The 19,923-nt window shown below is 39.2% G+C and overlaps 1 protein-coding gene across 3 annotated transcripts in view; it reads left to right on the top strand.

Moving 5' to 3' along the window:
* Arhgef38 (Rho guanine nucleotide exchange factor 38) overlaps positions 1-19,923 on the top strand; it is a 114,136-nt gene that overhangs the window by 29,965 nt on the left and 64,248 nt on the right. The window lies entirely within an intron of this gene.

The following is a 19,923-nucleotide window of genomic DNA, read 5'->3' as shown; positions in this document are numbered from 1 at the left end:
AATTCAGTGATGATCACAGATTCAAAAGAGAAAAATGGATGTAAGCCCCACCACCAGAGCCGAGTTAAACTCATAACTACTTAGCTAAGTAAAATTTAACATAAAAATTAACCTGAATGTTACTAAAAATTTTCTCTTTTGGTAGAGGTAGACCTAAACAAAACTCCAAGTGTCTTTAAGTGAATAATTCTTCTCCCCTTAAGGTCTTTTCTGGGAATTATTTTGTAGGATGTTCTGCTGGGGGTGTCTTTCTGTATGCTGTGAATGTGTTGCTATGATTGATTGATAAATAAAATGCTGATTGGCCAGTAGCCAGGCAGGAAGTACAGTATAAGCAGGATAAGCAGAGAGGAGAATTCTGGGAGGAGGAAGGCTGAGTCAGGAGATGCTGCCAGCTGCCGCCCACCATGAGAAGCCATGTGGCAATTTATAGATTAATAAAAATGGGTTAATTTAAGATATAAGAATAGATAGCAAGAAGCCTGCCACGTCCATACAGTTTATAAATAATATAAGTCTCTGTGTGTTTACTTGGGTCTGAGTGGATGCGATCCGAGCAGGACTGGAGAAAACTCCAACTACAATGTTCAGCTTAGAATGGACGTTATTTCATTTACCAATTCATCACTTACTTATTAAATGCATGATCATTGACTCTGTTCTCAGCACTGGGCCCTTGTGAGGTTACTCTCTAGTGCAGGTGAGGAAGTCATACAACAAATAAATAAACAAATAAAATGGAAATATATTAGTTGGTGTTAAGTACACCAACTAAGGCAGGGAAAGGGGCTGAGGTATGGAGGAGAGTGGCGGTGCTTCCATTCCAAGGAGGGTGATAAACAAAGACCTTTCTAGGGTGCACGTCAGAACAGAGAGTGGAAGTAAGAGAGGTTCAAGGCAGGGCAGCGACATGAACAAGGATCTCAGCAGTGTTGGAAATGGTCCTTGTATACAATCCAAACTGTTCAATAATAAGGAGAAAGCAAATGTATAAACACATCCCTGCACTCAAAGAAAATCACTGACCAGTTGGGGGACTTTCAGATATCTGGGGGCTTATACACACACACACAAACACACACACACACACACACACACACACACACACACACACACACACACACACGTTTTCATACAAAAGTATGCAGTCTTACATTTTCATTCAAAAATCTATTGCAAATCTGTTCATGACTTCTAATACTTCTAAGTATTTTTCTGCTGTTACTGATCCCTAGATAAATATCTTGTTTGTTTGTTTGTCTACGTACCTCCTTAGAATAGATTCTCAGAAAGGAAATGTTTGAAAGCATATTAGGATGGAGTATGGTGGCACATGCCTTTAATCCCAGCATACAGGAGGCAGAGGCAGGTGGATCTCTGAGTTTGAGATCAGCCTGTCTACTAGAGTTCCAGACCAGCCAGGGCTGCATGGAAATACACTGCCTCAAAAAACAATGTAATTAAGGTTGGTTTTTTTTTTATTGTTTGTTTGTGTCTTTTTTTGCTGTTGTTGTTTGTTTTGTTTTTAATGTCAACTGTCAACCAAAATTCAGTAGTTCTGATTCTCATTCCTAGTGGTTGGGAGGTCCTTCCTCCTGAAAAAAACATGTTCTTATATATTTCTCAGTCTTTATAATTAGTCCCTTTTCACATTCTTAACTTTTTAAAATTATTGTTTATATATTCCTCATTATTTTATAACACATTTTTGAGTATTCTTTTTCCTTCCTACATGCTGTGAATAACTTTCTTAGTTTGTCTTTTGCCTTCTAACTTTAAGAGTTAGGGTTTTGTTTTTTGTTTGTTTGTTTTACTGTGTTTATACATTTGGTTCAGGATTTAGTTTCTTATCCACGATTCATGTATCCACAATTATAAAACCACTACTAGTTAGTTGTACTAACAACAATCATTATATTCCACCCCACCAGTGTATGTAACCTCTGGAAGCAGAATATCTGTTGCTCCCTTAGCCCATGGTGTGTGTGTGTGTGTGTGTGTGTGTGTGTGTGTGTGTGTGTGTTCACATGCATTGAGGGCACATGTTTGTGAATAGTACTGGTGTATGTTGGGGGCCCAGAGCCCCCTTCAGTTGCTGTCCATTTATTTACTGAGATGGTCTTATCACTGAACGTGGATATCACCCTTAGGGGGAGTCTTAGTTTGCTCTGGGGATTTCCTGTCTCTGCTCACCAAAGGTTAGGATTATTAGCCAGCTGCTGCACCAGCTGGCATTTTTATGAATATAGGGTTGCTGATCCATCTCTACAATCTCTTATTTCTTAATAAGGGATTCTTCACATAAATACTAGGAAAGCGATCACTTACAAATGGCAAAGTACCAATGTAGGTGAATGAATCCTTGATGCAGAAGTTACTTCAGGTGGTCCCAACTTTCTCTGCACCAAAAACCATCAGTTTCCCCCAAGAGCCTCCTGTGTATCAAGCCCTGCACCCATCACCTCCTCAATGTTCTCATTTGATCCCTTAATAGTTCCCGAATAAGACAGTAACTGGCAGTTCAGATCAATTCTATAAGTAGAAATAATATTCACAGTCACAAAAATTTTCTGTATTACTCCTAAGTATATAAAAGCATTTTGGGGGTGTTTTCTGCTATTTCATATAAATTAGTGATATCTTATATTACCCCTATTCTTGGAAACTCGTATATATTAGTAGAATGTTCATTCATATGCTTAATAAAATATTGATTTTTTAAGTGCATCCAGAACCTACCATGACCTACCCTTCTCATGGTACAGTTGACCTATCAACTCCTACCATTGGAAAACTGTAGGAAGTAGTCCACCACATTCATATCCTCCTTTTCTCCCTTATTTTGACATCTGTTTGAGGGAAATTCAATTGCAATATAAAAAATGGTGCCTGCGACATGGGTTCCTTAGTGCCTTCCTTGTTCATAGCCCGTGATCTCTTTTCAACCCCACCTGAGCCACTTGCTCCAGGGTCTCCCCAGAACCCGTCACCACCCATGACGTTTTTCCTCTAACAATCGGAATTTCCAGCTTACTGTGCCACTGGCCTCGTCTCCTCTCTTTCTTTCAATTCCCACTGGTGGCTCCAAGCCACTGTCCTTATCATCTCTCCCCACCTCTCAGGCCCACACATGGCTCAGTTTTATGAGCCTTTATGGCCACCACTCCTGCCATAGGGCCACCATTTCTTTTTTTTCCATTTCCTACCCTGAAAAGCAAAACCCTGCCCTGGTGAAGTTCAACTTTGTGTCGACTTCATACTTTTACTTATGTGACGAAATCATCTCCTAAAAGTCAAGAGCACTTTCTTTACATGATCCCTGGCAATGTTGTGAAGGGATGTAAGAGGAATGTCAACTATAAAAATTCCCCAGGAAGATCTAACTGAGGATTAGAATAGACCACCAGAGCCCCTTTTGACAAGCTGCAACAATGTTACGGGCAAAGCAGAATAAAGTTGAGGTGTCCATTCCCCACTTCTGGCGTGTTTTATACACAGCGTGTTTCAAAGTCAGCCTACTATACTAAATATCTGCCTATGTGATAAGCTGGAGATTGCTATAAAAAAGACAAAATATAAGAAAATGCCTCTCCCGGGATTCAGAGTCCATGTTTGCATCCAATGGAATAAGAAGTTCACTCAGCAGGAAGATGTTGGCAGTCTGAAACCACGTGCTGTGCTGGTGAGCTGAGCTGATGCTGCTCACCAGATGCCATGACTGGGCTGACCCCTAATGTATGGTCTGAGTTTTGCTTTCATTTCTGTTGCTGCAATAAAATTGCCTGACCAAAAGCAACTTACAGGAGAAAGGGTTCATTTTAGCTTACAGTTCCAGGTCATGTAGTCCATCCTTGTGGGAAAAGCATACAGGTAGGAGCTTGAAGAGGCTAGTCACATCACATAGTGGGAGGAAAAGGCATGTCTACTTATTTGTGTTCAGCCACCTCCCTGTGTTACACAGTCCAGGACCCAAATGCAGGGAATGGTGTTGCCCATAGTGGATATTTCAGTTAATATAATGAAATCAGTCCCTCCCAGGCATGCCCACAGGCTAATCTGACCCAGATAATCCCTCACTGAGATTCCATTCCCAGGTGATTCCAGACTGTGTGCAGTTGGAAGAACTCCACCTCATCATGTACTTCTTATAGACAATTCTCAAGGCAGATAGCTAAGACAAAGCATTTATGGTGCTTCATTATGTGTATTTAACTTCAGCTCACAATGCTGCGAATCATGTCTCAGTTCTACTCACACTTGCTATGTTATCCTAATGAAGCTGACTAGAACTTGATGGTTTATTTTCCTATAGTTCTCTTTGCTCATGCGTGACAAGATTATTACCCTCCTCACTGTGAAGTTCAGTTTTGTACTATTTTTCTAACTGTCATCTCTGACTATGTTGTAATTGAAATTCTTTTGCCTGTCCTCTACTTCCTGAAGTTTTCATTTTTGACTGAGTAATAAGCCCTCCAGGATGTATATAACTCTTATAAACATGTACATGAGTGTAGAAGTAGCTGATACATGCTACCAGTTCATTAACTGTTCAACTCTTCAATTTCATTAACTCCTTCACTTCTTAACTGCTGGACTGTGCACACTACCCACCGGCCCTTCATTACAGCCAAAGTACGTAAAGGAACTCATGACTTTCAAGTCACCTTGAGAACAATTAAGTTAGTTAAGTTAATTAGTTAAGTCTGAGGCAAACTATGCTTTGTTTAACCTGATGCAGTGTGTGTGTGTGTGTGTGTGTGTGTGTGTGTGTGTGTGTATTAGGCTGGAGGTGATGTTAGGAAGTCACCTAATCCATCATCTTTTGTGTGTGTGTGTAAATTCAGGCTATTGCTAGTAAAAACAAGGCACTTTGTGTAACATTAAAGAACATAGGAAAACCCAGGGGAGCACCAGCATTACCTGGTTTAGTTCAGTGGGTGGTGTACAAATGAGTGAGTAGATGTAGCCTCTTAACTGACAATTCTTCTCTGACAGTCATGGTGGCAATTTTAACCTTCACTGTAGGGCTTTCTGTCACATGTCTCCACTGACCTGGAAGCAGGCCACATTTCCCTAAGCAGCATTGCCATTGGTTGTCAAGAAGGGAAGAGTACCCACAACACTCAGTGTTGAAATATTTAATGGGAAAACAGGTCTAGTTATTATCTCAACAAGAGGAGAGTCTCTATGGTTTTTGGCAGTAAATCAAACTAAATCAAAGCAGAGCAAGCCAAGCTAACACTGGACTTTTATCCTATGTGTCAGGAAAGAACAAAAGATGGTCGAAAATAATAGAGGAATTTGAGTGCACATATTTATTTTCATTTATATTTAGTTTTCAATTTCTAATACTCACATATTGCAAAAGTACCATAGACCTCAAGGGGCCCAATGCCAGCTTTAGCTATGCAATGTCCTTTCCTAGAGCAGTGGTTCTCAACCTGTGGATTGAACCCTTTGGGACTGAAAGACCCATTCACAGGGGTCACCTAAAACCATCGGAAAACACAGATGTTTACATTACGATTCACAACTTTATTGAACTTACAGTTATGAAACAGCAATAAAAATAATTTTATGTTTGGGGTCACTGTGACATGAGGAACTGTAATAAAGGGTTGCAGAGTTAGGAAGGTTGAGAACCACTGCCCTCGAGGAAAGCCAGGTACAGTTTCTTTCCACTCTTCCAAGGGTATGAGTATTTCCCTTACCTTTGTTTACAGGTAGTCTAACTGTGTGCCTTCTGCTTGAAATGGTATCTTTCCTAGAAAGCGGCAAGAAAAATAATTTCTGTAATTTCATATTGACCCAAGTTCATCAGACTCTTCTGTTCAATTTTACATACACTGTGTGGCAACAACTTTGTAAATAAAATCTGTTAGAAAACTATTAGGAGAGGAGGCTGGGGAGACGACTCAGTTGGCGAAGTGCTTGCCATGGCAGTGTGAAGACTCTGGTAAAAGTGACTTCATCTGTAACCCCAGGTGTGGTGGAAGTGGCCAGGGAGACACTTGGAAGATAAGTGGCCAGATACTGTAGCCAATCTGTGGGTTCTAGACTCGGTGAGAAACCTGTTTCAAAAATCATGTGGCAACAAACAGAGAAAGATATCCAACATCGACCTCTGGCCTCCACACCTGCTCACACAGGTGACTACATATGGACACACTCATGCACATGCCCACATAAACAAATACATATGCATACACACACACATGCACACATACACCAAAGTAAAAAAGAAAAATAGAGTAGTTTTCAATAAGTCATCTATGCTCAGAAAGAAGCATAATAAATATTTTGACTTGTTATCTAAGCACAAACATATTCAAATATTTTCTGAAGTTAGAATTTGTAGTGTAGATACTGATTGGAACCTTTTCCCTGTGAAGAGTATATTCATATTAGTTCCTGTCTTGAACAGCAAATATTGAGTGGGGGAAAAATGGTTCTTTGTAATGTAAGGAATTGCAATTTTAAAGAAAATCCTGTTCATGTTATCTAAACTCAGATCCCAGTTTACAATGGTGCTGAAACACTTAGGTTGGCAACCTGTTGTTTTAGGTCCCAGTGGCAGAAACTAAGTTGAGTAGTTGTTCTATGTGACATGTAACACAATAGATCAATGTCCTACCATGAGTGTCCTTCAAGATCTAAACTGAATGATGTCAGCTCGTGACAGGGGACATGGAAGAGAGAGTAAGATGGGCAGGTCTGCTCAGTCCTGTTGCTAAGGGCAATGGAGGGAAGGCCCTACAGGACCCAGAGAAGTCAGCTTCCTGCCTCTGCCAGGTGAAGGTGTTCTTCCCTGACAGAGATGGTTACATACGAGAAGAGCTCATCAACTCTGTGAAAGCATGGTGTAGATCAAATTATCTCTGAAAAGAGAAAAACAGGAGGGAAATATAAATGCACTGTAGTAATGAAAACACATTTAAATACAAGACAATGGAAGTTTGTATATGAAAAGGATGGACATGGTCCAGTTGATTTCCTATGAATTCTGATCTATACTTATTATGTTTGAGTTCAATGAAGGGCTTTTATGTCCCTTTTGAGGTGGTTGTGGCTTTTAATGGCTCCTTTCTCACCACAGAAAACCGTTTGTGTACCATAGGAAGGATACTACGAATTTCAATACGTGTTCTGGACATCTCCAGGCATTCTACTTCCTGCTGCCTCTTCCGAGTCTCCACTGGCCTGGGCATCTCTGATGCCTGTCATAACCCTTAGGTTGTAACTATGTATTTGGCTCCCATCTGTCTTTCTACATGAACGACAGAAGCACTACAATGCACTGTGGTCTTATGGCAGAGCTGGTGGACTGCTTGCTTGCATGCAGTTTCAGAGTGTCTGCTTGGATGCATAGCTCAAATAACTCCTAGTTCTTTCTGGTTCCCTACCCACCTCTCTCCCTAGCCCAGCTGCTCAGCCCACTATTCATAACAAGAATCAGAGTTTGAAACACAATGCAATCTTGCTGCTGTTGTGGGACAAAAGACAAAATTACTATTATGACAGCTCACTAAAATATGGGATTAAAGAACAAGCAGAAATATTTTATCTAGTAATGATCAAAACATATTCAGCCTTTCCAGTTAGTTGGGTGACACACAGAAAGGAGAAAGATAATTAGGCTTCACAAAGTTTTTTTTTGCTAAAATTTGATCTATATAATCAATAGAGGAACTATATGTGAATAAATGTTTGGTTGGGACCTTTTATTTCATAGAAAAAATTCTTGTCCAAATTGTCTTCTTTAGTTGTTGCCTCCATCAAAATACTGTACTTCTTTTGCTTAAAAAGCATCTGCAAGACATTTTTTTCTCTTTTCTGATGTCTAGCTACAATACACATTCCTGTTTCGAACTTTTCAAGTTGCATTCTAGACATAAAATAGTCCATTTTGGCCCAATGACTACAACTTTAATTTTTTTTTTTTTTTTTTTTTTTTTGGTTTTTCGAGACAGGGTTTCTCTGCGTAGTTTTGCGCCTTTCCTGGAGCTCACTTGGTAGCCCAGGCTGGCCTCGAACTCACAGACATCCGCCTGGCTCTGCCTCCCGAGTGCTGGGATTAAAGGCGTGCGCCACCACCGCCCGGCCAACTACAACTTTAATCTTAAAGTGAGTTTCTTTCTAAAGTCTCCTTTCTTCCATGACACCACCCTAAACTAAGTAGAATGATTTAGTTGTGTATTTTAGACATGGCTTAATTGTTCAATCATTACACTTCACTTATAACTTATCCTACCCCACCTCACAAAAATCTAGTGCACTAGAACTATAGTTCCACTAACTATTGCCATTAAGGAAACCCAAGAAAAGGCATATGAGATCCTGTTATATTACATTTTACAATTACAATTAAATCTACGATTATTTCTAAATGAAAAGCTTAATTAAAATCTAATGCTCTTATTTTCACTGTCTCCCTTCCTTTCATTCATCCTAAATCATCCTTTTAAATGTATATATAATTTTATATGAAAGGATAAGCTTTTCTTTTATCTTGTTCATTATTTCAAGTTTTCTGATTATTTTTATTGTGATTTTTAGTGATGTTGAAATGAGCTTCCAGGCCTACAGACACACATTAGATTATGTAGAGGAAGCATTATGATGTACAATGATCTCTTATTGTATCTCTCCCGATGTATCTGGTGTATCTCTGAGAATATAATCAGAATCCCAGAAATCTTTCTGCATTATGAAAAGGTCAACTCACTTCCTCCTATCACTTCCACTTTGTCTTCAATCTTCTTCCTTTTAAAGTTCAGTCATTCCTGAGGCCAAACCCCTCCATCACAAGACCTCATAGACTTCAGTGACTACAGAGATCAAAGGCAGGGTGATTACACAAGAACAAAGCATGCCCAAGAAGCAGAGGGCAAGATATACGAATCTGGGGTATTACATCAGATAGAAATCAGGGAAAAACAACAAATAATGCCAGCTATCTGTAACTAAGTTAGTGTAACTAAGTTAGTTCAAAAGAAATACTCTCGAGTTTCTGATTCTGCTTTATACTAGATCTTTTGAGCTACTATGATGACTTTAAATATCATAATCTTGCTGGAAATTTCATTTAAATATTGGTATAAATATTGCTTGAATTTTCAGAAATACTGATTTTCATAGTTAATAATATGACGTCACAATGGTGAATCCTGTGATTTATACGCCCATGTTAGAGCTTCATTTTTTTTGTTTGTTTCTTTGTTTTTTTTAAGCTTAACTACCTCTTCTGTGTGAAATCCAATACTTATCACATAAATCTAGGCCATAACCCTCTACAATATGGCCAGATTCTTGAAGTCCTGTTGTGAAATCCAAACAATGAGAAAAAAAAATACCAGTAGAAAACTGGATGTGGTGGCACACACCTGTTAATTTAGCACTCAAAATATAGAGTCAGTTGATCCAAAGTTGAAGGTCATCCTTGGCTACATCAGCAGACAGTTCAAAGTTAGCCTTGGATCCCCAAGACCCTGCCAGAAAGAGAGAGACAGACAGACAGAGGCAGATAGGCAGACAGAGAAAGGGGAAGACAGAGAGAAAGGAGTAAGGGAAACTTCAAGGACTCAGGGGAGTCCTCTTTGCTTTTCTAAAGCTTTATTCTATTTTTTAAATTGTATTATTATTTATTTTATGTGTATGGGTATTTTACCTGGATGTATGTCTGGTGCCCTTGGAGGCCAGAAGAAGGCACCAGACCCCCTAGGACGAGAGTTACAAATAATTGTGAGTCACTGTGTTGATGCTGGGAATTGAACCTGGACCATCTGAAAGAGAAGCCAGTGCTCTTAACTGCTGAGCCATCTTTCCATTCCTAAAGCCTCATTGATAAGAGAAGTTCCGATGTTTGTTGGAGACAAGTTATGGACAGGAAAGAAAGCTCAGGAGGCAAAATTTACTTGTCATGAAAGTGAGGACCCATGTTTGGTTTCACATAACCATAGAAAGCTGCACATTGTAACACACATCTGAACTCCCAGTGCCCCTAAGAGAGACAGGAAGTAGAGATGGGTGACTCCCTGGAAGCTCAAGGGACAGCTATCCTGATGTATACAGTGAGGAACAACTTAAGACCTGGTGGAAGGTGAGGATGAACACCTGAAGTTGTCCTCTGACCTCCACACAAGCATGTGCCTGGACAAACACACACACACACACACACACATACACACACACACACACGCACGCACGCACGCACGCACTCACACGCACACACATGCACGCATGCACGCACCTGTGTGCGAGCACGCACACACATACACACACACACACACACACACACACACACACGCACGCACGCACTCACACGCACACACATGCACGCATGCACTCACCTGTGTGCGAGCGCGCACACACACACACACACACACACCACATGCATACATAGAAAATTAAAATAAATACATAAAAAAGAGTTTTGAAAGAAAGTCACAGTTGTAAGATGTTGAATTTTAAAATGAAAAACTACAGAAAATGAATCCATTAGTACTCATATCCACCCCGCCTCTCTCAAGTGCTGACAGTTAGCCACAGGCTTCCTTTCCTTTTCTGTCTCCCTACGAGGGACATTTCAGTCTTGCCATCCTGGAAGACACATAGCTTGCTGTCATATTGGATTCGGAATTAGTTGAGGATGAAAGTGGTACACCATGTTCTCATGAGTGAAACCTCTTTTCCTGGAGGGAACTCCTTTATCATTGCTTGTTCAGGAACCCTCCTCTCAGAAATGAAAGGATTTTTTTTTAATCCCAGCATTGCTGGGTTTTGATGTAGACTATTCTTCTACTGTTACATTTATAAACCTCCTCTATGCTACATTGAGGGTGAATGTAGTTACCTCTAATTTTTCTAATTTATAGTTCAGTATAGATTAGAACCCACTGGACCAATGAAAAGATAACTAAACAAATTTTCCAGTTCTGTGCAGATATTGGAATGCTCGGAACTGAAAACCAGAGATGTGATATACAAATTCGCTTTAAAACCCAAGAACATCCTATTCAGCCTGGGAAGGTGGTTGACCCTGCACCCATTACTTCACCTCCTAGAACGGAGATGCACATACAACCATTTCAATTGCTTTTAATTGTGGGTGGTAAGCAGTGAAAATCCACTGGCTATGATTATGATAATGAGCTCCTAACCATCCTGAATGAAAAGCTTGTGAACTTGTGGCTGGCTTACTTGGGTGTAGATCAATGTAGACATGTGTGTCAGTACAAGAGCCATAAATTTCAGATCTCAGAAAGTAACCTTGGAGCAAGGAAACTCTGAATGTTCAGTTAAGGGAAAGAATAGTAACCTAGACATGGTGGCACACATCTGTAATCCACCAAGTGAGGAGTATTGCAAGGTTAAGACTTGCCTAGGCTACATAATGAGTTCAAGTCAAGCACTGGCAGAGTAGTGAGACCTTGTCTCAAAATTAAAAATAATAGTAATAATAAGGGATGTATCTCAATGGTAGAGCATTTGCTAGGCATAAATAAAGCCTCAAGTTCAATCTCCAGTACAAAAAATAAAAACAAATAAAAATAGCAGGGGGTCAGGAAGGAAAAACATGGGGAAAATAAGTTTTTGTTAGTAATGACTTTCAATCAGCACTTTAGGCACAGACAAGGTTGATGGCTTCATGAATCAGTGAATTAATGAGTTTTAGGTCATGGAAGTATACAAAGTCATATGAAATTCAGCTCCTATTATAAAAAAGATCCCTTAGAACCAGTCATCAGAGGTGATAGGTTTCTTACAGTTATGAGAAGCTGTAAAGCAAGACAGTGATTGATAGGTGCAGTTGGAGTTCAGAGAAGGGACATATCCCTTCCAGATGGATTGACGAGGCACTATTTCATGGAGACTGTGATATATACAAACAAGATAGCTAATGTTTGTCAAGACCCTAGTGCTCCTAATGCCTGCTATTGAACTCTGCATGGATAGCATGTGAATATCTGTCGTGATCCTGACCTAGAATAGTGTGTAAGAGGTAAAGAAAATGCCTCCTAAGCACATTGATGCACAAAGAGCAATTATCAACATCTTTCAAGATGACATTAGAAATAATCATGACAGAAGGCAGTTCATGATTAGTTATGCTAATGAGTTATACAGCAAACAATTGCTTTAGACGTTAACAGAGCAAGTGTTTGCTTCCCTGACCTATTTGCCCCATTCAACAGAAACCACAGACTGCTGCTGCCCCTGCCTCTGTGGTTTGACATCACCTCCGAACACTAGTGTAGTTCAGGGCTTACATTTGGTTCTCTTAGTCTACAGCCATCCACAGGGCATCTGATCTGGCTCCATGGCTATAAATTAACTTCATTCTGATGCTTGGCCAGCCTCAGCCCTGAGGTTGACCTGAAGTCCTGTTCTGTTTATCTGACCTCTTGCTCAAATCACTTCATGACTACATGACATCTCAAATTCAACATGCCCGGAATTAATTTCCTGGTTCCCTTGAACACGTCTCCCTTCTCCAGTTACATACATTTCCTGAAGTTCATGTGTTGGACACTTAATTCTCAATGCAACAGTGTTGGGAGAGGTAATTCGTTACCAGGGGCTTTGCTCTCCCGGTGGGATTAATGCTCTTAAAGCCCGCTGGGTTTAAATCTCTTTCATGCATTTTCTTCTTCTCTTACACTTTCTTGCATGAGATGACAGAGGACTGATATCACCAGCTCCAAGCCTCTTGATCATGCATTTCCCACACTCTAGAACTATAATACGTATATCTTTGTTCTTTATAAATTGCCCAGCTTCCGGTATTCACTTACAGCAGAGCACACTGGCCTTGCAGTCTGTTTCATCTCAGTAAATGGCAGCTCCATCCTCCTAGTTGCTCAGGCAACCCCCCACGCCCACCCCAAGATTATCACTGCAAGCACTTTAATTTTCTGTTCTTAGTCAAAAGGCTCTGGAGTGGGCTTCCTCACTCACGACTCCTCGAGTGACCAGTCCCTGATCTGGTCTTTAATCACTTCCTTGGCTTCATCCCTCCTCCTTCACTGAGATTTCCCCCCAGAGCTTCATTTTTTCTGTGCTATGTTAGTCTGTCCAATTCTGAACTTCTCTCCCAGAGTACTTTGGTGGTCATTGGGTAACTTGGCTGCTTAGCTACAAGACTAGCTGTGAAATTGACTCAGCTCACAGGATGACTTAATTAGCCACTTAGAATCTAGTTTCTCTGCAAGAAATTTCACACATACAAATCAGCAGTTTTGAGAAACCCGATGAAATAATGGCTAGTTTACCCCCGAAAGGCTTTGTAATCTAGAAGCCAACTGTCTAAGTAAATGCCACAGTAATTAGAGAATCATCCAAGCATAGTGTTTGCCAGGGCTCTGTGCCAACATTCGCTTTTCCCACTCACTGTGATTTCTGTTCTGTAAGCATTCCCCTCCTCCGTTTCTTCCTCCTTAACTAAGAGCTAGTTCTTTCAGCTCAGGATGTCCGCCCTGGAGCTCTCCTTCTCAAGTCTGTATTTCATGTATCTCCTGCTCTGTTCCTCTCCAAGTGTACTTATTTCAATTGAAACATCATGGGACTTTAATATTGAGTCTGAGTTAATATTGGAATGTGCGAGTGTACGCATGCATCCAAGACTCATTATAAGTCAATACCTGGAACTTCTTTAGAGAAGGGCATGGGACCAAAGATCTGTTAGGCCAAGTCAGATGACACCCCCTTTGAATAGTAATAGTAATAGCTAGGATAAGTGGAAAAAATCCAAATTGGACTTTACTTGATTCTACATTTATTGCAAAATTGCTCCAAATAGAAGCACTAAAACTTTTCTAGTAGTAGATTCCAGAAGCATTTGGTTGAAAATAATTACCCTGTTTTTCAAAAGCAACATTATTTACTTTCTTTTGTGTTCTACAGGCATTGTGTATACATCATGTGCATGTATCTGGGACTCTGAAGTGGCATGATTGTCATAATAGGATTAGAAGCCTAAAATAAAAGTCAAGATCAGGGTTGCAATAACTGAGCATTAATAAACTCAATATTCATGACTTGTTAAAACTTGTTTTTAAAAAGATTAATTAATTAAGGTCTGTGTATGGAAGTATATGCATATGTGTATGGGTATGTGCACCCATATGCACATGCAAAGTCCAGAAGCGTGTTTAGTATCTGTCTCTATCACTCTCTGCCTGGTCCTTTGAGTCAGGGTCTTTTCCTGAAGCCAGCTCACATATTTTTTGCTGTTGTTCAGCTAGGCTGGAAGCTAGCAAGGCCAAAAGATCCCTCCTGTCTCTGCCCTCATTGGAGCTGGAGGTACAGGCCTTAAGTGTGGACGCTTAGATCACCAATGTGCGTGGTGGGATCTGAACTCTAGTTCCCATGATTGTACAGGAAGTGCTCTTAACTGGGGAGCTGACTCTTCACCCCTTTCCCCCAGAACTTGTTAGAATCCCTACAAATATTAGTAACCTAAACTCAGCATTCTATTTAAGAACGGCATCAGAAGGAATTAATCACAGGAATGGACAAGGATGGATCTAGGTCTACTTACAATCGTAAAAAACGGCAACTTGACAAAGAAGACTGTAGTTGGAATTTTCTTCGGGCTGCTAACCAGCTCCCAAATAAAGACGTGGATACTTATTATTAATTATGAATGTTCAGCCTTAGCTTAGGCTTGTCCCACTAGCACTTTTACATTTTGCCTCAGGGCTTTTTACCTTTCATTCTGTATGTCCTACTTTGCTGCTTTTTCCACATCTGGCTGACTGACCTGGCGTCTCCCTGTCATCTCTTTTTCTTTCTCCTCTGAGCCTAAATTTCTCCTCCTCCTTACTCTCCCTGACTAGAAGTTCCACCTATACCTCCTCCCTCACTATTGGTCATTCAGCTTTTTATTAGATCAGTCAGGTGCCTTAGACAGGCAAGGTAAAACAGCAACACATCTTTACATAGTTAAACAAATGCAACACATCTTTACATAGTTAAACAAATATTCTGCAACAGAAGTCCACAATGTTTCCACATAATCTCCCCATTCAACAATGCAAATGAAGGAATTGATGGCAGGAAACAATGTTTATGTGAAGTCTGAAGATTTTTTAAAACTCTAATTGAACTATATACTTCCTTTGAACAGATGGATACCTGCAGCCACCCAATCCTGACCCCACCCCACACAGAGTTCTGAAAAATATACCTAAAAATATCAGTGGTTACTGTTGTAGTGAATGATGAGTGATTGTGTTTGTTTTCTTTTATCTATACATCCTTAATTTTCTGCAAGGCATATAAACAAGTTCTGTGCAAATAACATTTTTCCAAGAGTCTGTTTCTAGACTTTTCCAGTCTTTGGTTGGCATTTGTATGCTTCCTGAGACTGTTTAGCTGCTTTCCTTATGACTTGTTTGACTTAAACTGAGTCACTCATTTCAAGTGTTTGTTATTAAACAGAAAAGAATAAATAGACACTTGACAAGTATAAACTAAGGAGGAGACTTGCTTCTGTCAGTAAATTACCCACATAATACAAACAGCCAAACTAGTTTGCCACCACCGTTTGCCTTTGTAGCCAGGTCTAAGTAGGACATTATAAAATATTCACTTAATATGGTATTTTGAAGAATCAAATTAGATTTTCATTTTTTTCTTCAACTACTTTTGATATTTGCCTATTTTGTTACTCGGAACCAAGTGGAATGATAAAAAGAATATTTACAGGCTTCCACAAAAGTATTTTTTAATTGTAGAAACTCCATTTAAATGGCCAACTTTTTATTGACTAATTGTATACACACATCAGCACTGTCTTAGACATAGTGGGACATTAGAAAAACTCAGGAAGGCAAATATATTGAGAAAACTCAGGTTTGACAGCAAGACAGAAAACTAATAATTACACCCTGTAACATTTATAATGTATGTAATGAACATCAATATAAATATAATATGTATATGCCTTATATATAATTATAATATACATGTGTCTATATGTGGGCCTTAATATAAACAGAGTAATACATTGAACAGTCATGGACAAGTAAAGGAAACATCAAGGGAGTAAAGACAAATTTATAAAATGAGGAAAATCACTGTAACTTATTAATCTGACAAAAGACTGAGATGCAGAGTATCTAAGGGACTTTAAAATTCAATAATAAAAATATAATTCAATTAAAATTGGGCAAAGAATAGATAACTATTTCTTAAAGAAGAAATTCAATTAGCCAACAAATTTATTAAGAATGCCCAACTTCATTAATGAGGACAGAAATGCAGGTAAAAAATACAATTTGGCATCACCTCACCTCAGTTAGAAGACTGTTATCAAAATGAAAATAAATGGCAAGTAGGAAAAAGGAGACGTCTCATATACATTCCTGGTGGCAGTGTGAGTTGGGGCAGGACCATAAGAACAGCAATGAGGTTCCTTAAGAAACTAACTGGATCTACCTTATGACCCATAATCTCTCTTCTGGGCGTATATTCAAAGGAAAGGATATCAGTAACATTTGCATGACTGCTTTTGTTGCTCTGTTTTGCACAATAGCTGAGAATTAATCAACCCCGGTGTCCATAAATGGACCAATAGAATGTAATCTAACTTTTCTCATTGATGCAGCCAAATATTTGACAAGAAGCAACTTAAGGGAGCATATTCTGGCTTATAGTTTGAGAAGGGATGGTCATCATATCTGAGAAGGCACGGTGACTGGTGTGCAAATCTGTAAAACAGTGAAACAGGAAATGTACAGAAAGTGGTACCATGCCATAAAACCTCAAAGCCCACCCCACAGTGATCTTGCTCTAGCAAGACTCTGTCTCCTTAGCTGTACCAATAGCTGGGGGCCAAGTATGCAAATTTATGAGCCTATGAGGGATGTTCACACTTAAACCACAGCAAATAGGTCAAGAAAAAGTTGTTTATACATACGCAAATATTCAACCATTAAAAAAATAGTAAAGTAGATAGGAAAGGGACATAATGTTGAGAGAAATAAATCAGACACAGAATGACCAATTCTGCATGTTCCCTCTCACATGTGGACATTGCATGTAGAACCATGCTGACTAAAGGCTGGAAGGTTGGGAGCAAGGTTCGTAGGAGTATAGATCATGGGTACTCCTAAGCAATTAGAACTAGTAAATTCTAGTTTCAGAGGAACGTCAGTAGGGAGGGAACTGAGTTCACAGTAATGTATTACATATTTTATGAGTAACTAGAAGAGAAGAGCCTGAAGTCTCCAAACACAAATTAATAAAGAGATGGCAGTGTTATGCTCCGATTTAATTCATATGTGCTCCATGCATGTACTGCAATATTATACTGTGCTCCAAAGTGTGAGGAAGTATAATCATTACCCGTTAATCAGATTTTTTTTTAAGTTTTAAGGACATGTAAGCATTAACTAGCCCAATTTGACCTATACACACTGTATTCATATATTAAATTACTGCATTCTTCTATAAAGTTATATAATTAAAATAATTTTGAAAGACTGATAAAGGTATGAGAGAAAAAAAGAGACTAATTCTAACAAATAAGCATGAAATTTTCCTTGGAGGACATAAGTATTAACTGAGAATTAAAATTATGTAAGATCCATTTGGTTATGTGATAAAAATAAAATCCAAATTAGATTAAGTAAACACAGCCAGTGGGAAATATTTCTTGCTTTGGCAAGGATAGATCTAGGCGATAACATGATATTGTCAGGCATTGCTTTCCTCTCTCCACAGCCTTTACTACATCAATGTTCTGCACAAAGATAATTGAAAAAAAAAACAGGAAGTCACATTTTATCTATTTATGATAGCAAAATGCCAAAAACAGTGGCTTAAATATGAGAACTTTGTTTCTTACATTCCACAAATTTGTAAGTCCAGAATTAAGGCACCAGTAGATTCAATGGCCGGTGATGGAGCTGTTCCTAGACAGTTGCCTTGTAATTATAACTCTACAAAAAAATACAAGGAGCATCTCCCAGGTCTCTTATAAAGTTACTAATCTTGTTCATGGGGACACCACCCCAATGAACAAACAATCTCACAAAGGCCTTGTACCAGTTATTTTTTATTGCTGTGACAAAACACCATGACCATGGATTTGGGTGGGTACAGAGGTCGGGGAGGTTCTGGAGGGAGTTAGGGGAGGGGAAAGAATATGATTAAAATATATTGTATGAAAGACTTCAAATAGAAATAAAACATAAAAAAAGGAATGCACTCATGCCATAGTTTATCATGCTGAAATTTCAAAAACTAAAACACCGTGACTAAAAGTGACTTACAAAGAAAAAGTTTACTTTGGCTTACAATTCTAAAAGGCAAGTCCATCATGGCAGGGAAGATATGCCAGAGCAGGAAGCTAAGATACTGCATCTTTAACCCACAAACAGAAAGCAGAGAGAGAACAGGAAATGAGATAAGGCGTTAAACACTCAAAGCCTGCTGCTCTGAGTGATGTATTTCCCAGCAAAGCTCTGCCTCCTAAGGGCCCGATAGCCTCTTCCAGCAGCTCCACTGACAGGGGATCAGGTGTTCAAATACCTGAGCCTATGAGGGACATTTCTGACTCAAACCACCACAGAGCTCATCTGCTAGTCCAATTAATTTGAATATAAAATTTGAATATGAATTGGGGAGGGGGAAACTGTAAACATTCAGACTGTAGCACATATACCTGGTAACACCCAGATTGACTGGTAGGCTAGGTAGCATGCCTACCACAGCAAAAAGAGGGGAGTCATCTGAGAATTCCAGCGGAATCAGATAACACTAATGATTCTTGCCACTGCTCTCAAATGCAAAAGAAAGGGCAGAGAGATGACAAAACACCTGGACAGATAGAAGCCTTACCAGATTTGATTTAAAAGGATAGCATGTTATGTGAGAACAAAGCATTTTTTTTTGAGTAAATGAAGATATTAGACCATGATGTAAAAAAAGGGAAAATCAAGGAATAAATTGTCAGGTTCCTGTGGGGTACAAAGTAATTCTATATCAGTTATTATAATATTTGAATTAATGTAATTTCATAAATCTATTCTCCTTTACTGAGAATTTTATTTTTGGACATATATATATCATACACATATTGGTACAGATTCAATATTTTAAAATTTTACTTTTTAATTGAAAAACAAAATATCACATATATTTATGGTTAGAAGCATGATATCTTTATATACACTTACGTTATGAAATGGCTACATCACCTCAGCAATGTTTCTTTGTGGGTATGATGAGAACACTGAAAATGTACTCTCTCAACAATTTTCAGGTATATATTATATTATATATGATAAACAATGGATCTCTTGAACTTGTTCCTTTAAGGAAAACTTTTATGACTTTGACAACTCCCAAAGGGCCACCCCCAGCCTCTGGGGTAGTTTTTCTCTCTATTCTGTAAGTTTGACATTGTTGTACTTTCTAAGTAAACCATGTGGCATTTGTGCTGCAACTAATTTATTTTAGTTACTATAATTCCCAAGTCCATCTGCATTGTCACAAATGACAGATTTCATTATTTTTTCTTTTTATTTATTCAATGTGTCTTTTATATCACATATCTTGATCCCATTCATTTCCCTGTCACTTCACATCTGCCCTCCACTGTAGTGGGTAGCCATTCCAGCTTGGATCTGGAAGTTCCAACCCACATTGAGACTCTGGCAACTGTCACACCTATGAGGCGGGGCCAGGGGAGGCGCCTGGAGATTTGGATGGGCAAGTGCTCTCTCTGGTCCGGGACCCTAGATGGTGGAGGTTGACCGAGCAGAGCTCCAGAGGACACCGCTGGACTTTGATACACCTTCCCCAGAGCCCACAACCTACCTTTCCCTTTTTTATAAGTTACCCACTAAATAAATCTTCCTTTTAACTATGTGGAGTGGCCATAATAATTTCACCAATATCGGCTAGCTCAGTCGG

This window comes from Peromyscus maniculatus, chromosome 6 (assembly GCF_049852395.1).
Source record: "Peromyscus maniculatus bairdii isolate BWxNUB_F1_BW_parent chromosome 6, HU_Pman_BW_mat_3.1, whole genome shotgun sequence".
NCBI classification, from domain to species: domain Eukaryota; kingdom Metazoa; phylum Chordata; class Mammalia; order Rodentia; family Cricetidae; genus Peromyscus; species Peromyscus maniculatus.
This window is presented reverse-complemented; position numbering and strand designations above follow the sequence as displayed.